The sequence below is a fragment of the Arachis hypogaea genome, chromosome 13 (genome assembly GCF_003086295.3).
Source record: "Arachis hypogaea cultivar Tifrunner chromosome 13, arahy.Tifrunner.gnm2.J5K5, whole genome shotgun sequence".
Classification (NCBI taxonomy): domain Eukaryota; kingdom Viridiplantae; phylum Streptophyta; class Magnoliopsida; order Fabales; family Fabaceae; genus Arachis; species Arachis hypogaea.
In genome coordinates, this window is record NC_092048.1 from 86,499,742 (window position 1) to 86,504,047 (window position 4,306).

At 35.6% G+C, this 4,306-nt stretch overlaps 1 non-coding gene across 1 annotated transcript; it reads left to right on the top strand.

Annotated features, from left to right (window-relative positions):
• The first annotated feature begins 279 nt into the window (after positions 1–279).
• LOC112739300 (small nucleolar RNA R71) lies at positions 280–387 on the top strand. Its single transcript, XR_003170232.1, has one exon. It is a non-coding gene; the product is annotated as a small nucleolar RNA R71 (small nucleolar RNA).
• The last annotated feature ends 3,919 nt before the right edge of the window (positions 388–4,306 follow it).

Genomic DNA, 4,306 nt, shown 5'->3' on the forward strand with positions numbered 1-4,306 from the left:
AGAGATCATATTGACTTGCTGAGTCAATATTTTATTCTGAGCCAATATGGCATTCAGAGTATCAACTTCAAGAACTCCCTTCTTCATAGGCGTCCCATTACTCACAGGATTCCTTTCAGAGGTGTACATGAACTGGTTATTAGCAACCATGTCAATGGGTTCTTGAGCTTCTGCAGGCGTTTTGTTTAGGTGAATGGATCCACCTGCAGAGGTATCCAATGACATCTTAGATAACTCAGACAGACCATCATAGAATATATCCAGGATGGTCCATTCTGAAAGCATGTCAGAAGGACACTTTTTGGTCAACTGTTTGTATCTTTCCCAAGCTTCATAGAGGGATTCACCTTCTTTCTGCCTGAAGGTTTGAACATCAGCTCTAAGCTTGCTCAGCTTTTGAGGAGGAAAGTACTTGGCTAAGAAAGCCGTGACCAGCTTATCCCAAGAGTTCAGGCTGTCTTTAGGTTGAGAATCCAACCATAATCTAGCTCTGTCTCTTACAGCAAACGGGAAAAGCATGAGCCTGTAGACTTCAGGATCTACTCTATTAGTCTTAATAGTATCACATATCTGCAAGAATTCAGTTAAGAACTGAAAAGGATCTTCAGATGGAAGTCCATGAAACTTGCAGTTCTGCTGCATCAGAGAAACTAATTGAGGTTTCAGCTCAAAGTTGTTTGCTCCAATGGCAGGAATGGAGATGCTTCTTCCATGTAATTTGGAATTAGGTGCAGTAAAGTCACCAAGCATCCTCCTTTCATTATTATTATTTTCGGCTGCCATCTCCTCTGCCTGTTCGAAAATTTCTGAAAGGTTATCTCTGGATTGTTGTATTTTAGCTTCTCTTAATTTTTTCTTCAGAGTCCTTTCAGGTCCTTGCTCCTGCTCATATGACAAAGAAGAAAGCACAGAAAAATAATAATAATAATAGAGATCCTTTATACCACAGTATAGGGATCCCTTTGTGAGTGGAAGAAAAGAGGGGGAGACAAAGAATGTGATGTAAAGGAAGAAACACAACTGTACCGATGGAAGAGATGTGAGATGAGATGTTGGGATATGAATGAATAAATAGAATGAGATGAGAGAGAAGAAGGGATTTTTTCGAAAATTATTTTGAAAAAGGAGTTAGTGATTTTTGAAAAATAGTTTTTGAAAATATTTAGTAAATTTTTTTTTTTCGAAATTTTTTTTTGAAATAAAAATAAAAATAATTAGTTAATTGAAAAGAAATTTTTGAAAAAGCGGGAGGTATTTTCGAAAATTAGAAAGGGAGAATTAGTTAGGTGGTTTTGAGAAAGTTAAGAAACAAACAAAAAGTTAGTTAGTTAGTTGAAACAAATTTTGAAAAGATAAGAAGTTAGGAAGTTAGAAAAGATATTTTGAAAAGATATTTTTGAAAAAGATAAGATAAGAAGATATTTTGAAAAGATATGATTGAAATTAGTTTTTGAAAAAGATTTGATTTTTAAAATCTCAATTAATGACTTGATTCATAAGAAATCACAAGATATGATTCTAGAACTTAAAGTTTGAATCTTTCTTAACAAGCAAGTAACAAACTTCAAATTTTTGAACCAAAACATTAATTGACTATGTTATTTTCGAAAATTTGATGGAAAAATAAGAAAAAGATTTTTGAAAAATATTTTTGGAATTTTCGAAAATAACTAAGAATTTTGAAAAAGATTTGATTTTTGAAAAAGATTTTGAAAAAGATAAGATTTTCAAATTGAAAATTTGATTTGACTCATTGGCAACAACTTGATTTTTAAAAATTTTTGAAAAAGTCAACTCAAATTTTCGAATTTGATGAGAGAAAAATGGAAAGATATTTTTTTGATTTTTGAATTTTTATGATGAGAGAGAAAAACAAGAAAAATGATGCAATGCATGAAATTTTTAGATCAAAACAATGAATGCATGCAAGAATGCTATGAATGTCAAGATGAACACCAAGAACACTATGAATGTCATGATGAACATCAAGAACATATTTTTGAAAAATTTTTAATGCAAAGAAAACATGCAAGACACCAAACTTAGAATTCTTTAATGCTTAGACACTAAGAATTCAAGAATGCATATGATAAACATGAAAAGAAACAAAACAAAAAATCATCAAGATCAAACAAGAAGACTTACCAATAACAACTTGAAGATCATGAAGAACACTATGAATGCATGATATTTTCGAAAAAATGCAAGATGCATATGCAAGTGACACCAAACTTATGATATGACTCAAGACTCAAACAAGAAACACAAAAATATTTTTGATTTTTATGATTTTCTAATTTTTTTTTGGATTTTTATTTTATGTTTTTCGAAAAATAATTTTGAAAAAGAAAATAAGGATTCCAAAATTTTTAATATGAATTCCAGGAATCTTATGCTCTAAAGCTCCAATCAAAGGGTCAGGCATGGCTTAATAGCCAGCCAAGCTTTAGTATGTAACTCAGACATGACACGCCTGACATTCCTTACATTCAACAGCCAATTGGCTAAGAAAGATAAAGAAGCTCTTTTCTTGAGTATAAGAATTGAGACATGGCTTTACAGCCAGCCAGGCTTCAACATGCTCCATGAAACACTAGAATTCATTCTTAAAAATTCTGAAAGGAAAATATATTTTTGAAAACATTTTTATTTTTAAATTTTTTTTTTCGAAAACAAAGGAAGAATTTTTGAAAGATTTTTGAAAATTTTTTTTTTTGAAAACAAGACAAAAAGAAAATTACCTAATCTGAGCAACAAGATGAACCGTCAGTTGTCCAAACTCGAACAATCCCCGGCAACGGCGCCAAAAACTTGGTGCACGAAATTGTGATGTCCAGGCTCAAACAATCCCTGGTAATGGCTCCAAAGCTTGGTGCTTTGATCTTAATTCATAATTGTCACAACTTCGATACAACTAACCAGCAAGTGCACTGGGTCGTCCAAGTAATACCTTACGTGAGTAAGGGTCGAATCCCACGGAGATTGTTGGTATGAAGCAAGCTATGGTCACCTTGTAAATCTCAGTCAGGCAGATATAAAGTGATAATGGTGTTTTCGAATTTAATATAATAAAATAGGGATAGAAATACTTATGTAATTCATTGGTAGGAATTTCAGATAAGCGAATGGAGATGCTTTCGTTCCTCTGAACCTCTACTTTCCTGCTATCTTCATCCAATCAGTCTTACTCCTTTCCATGGCTGGCTTTATGCAAGGGCATCACCGTTGTCAGTGGCTACATCCCATCCTCTCAGTGAATAATATGCTCACGCACCCTGTCATGGCACGGCTATTCATCTGTCGGTTCCCGATCATGCTGGAATAGGATTCACCCTCCTTTTGCGTCTGTCACTAACGCCCAGCACTCGCGAGTTTGAAGCTCGTCACAGTTATTCAATCATTGAATCCTACTCAGAATACCACAGACAAGGTTTAGACCTTCCGGATTCTCTTGAATGCCGCCATCATTCTAGCTTACGCCACGAAGATTCCTGTTAGGAGATCTAAGAGATACTCATTCTAGCTTAATTCATGTAGAACAGAAGTGTTTGTCAGGCACGCGTTCATAAGGGAGAAGGATGATGAGCGTCACACATAATCATCACCTTCATCACGTTCTTGGGTGCGAATGGATATCTTAGAAGCGAAATAAGAAGAATTGAATAGAAAACAGTAGTACTTTGCATTAATCTTTGAGGAACAGCAGAGCTCCACACCTTAATCTATGGAGTGTAGAAACTCTACCGTTGAAAATACATAAGTGAAGGTCCAGGCATGGCCGAGATGGCCAGCCCCCTAAAACGTGATCAAAGGATCATAATACAATCCAAAGATGCCTAATACAATAGTAAGAGGTCCTATTTATAATAAACTAGCTACTAGGGTTTACATGAGTAAGTAATTGATGCATAAATCCACTTCCGGGGCCCACTTGGTGTGTGTTTGGGCTGAGCTTAAGTGTAGCACGTGCAGAGACCATTTGTGGAGTTGAACGCCAGTTTTTGTGCCAGTTTGGGCGTTCAACTCTGGTTTTGGATCCTTTTCTGGCGCTGGACGCCAGATTTGGGTAGAGAGCTGGCGTTGAACGCCAGTTTACGTCGTCTATTCTTGGCCAAAGTATAGACTATTATATATTTCTGGAAAGCCCTGGATGTCTACTTTCCAACGCAATTAGAAGCGCGCTAATTCGAGTTCTTTAGCTCTAGAAAATCCACTTTGAGTGCAGGGAGGTCAGAATCCAACAGCATCAGCAGTCCTTCTTCATCCTCTGAATCTGATTTTTGCTCAAGTCCCTCAATTTCAGCCA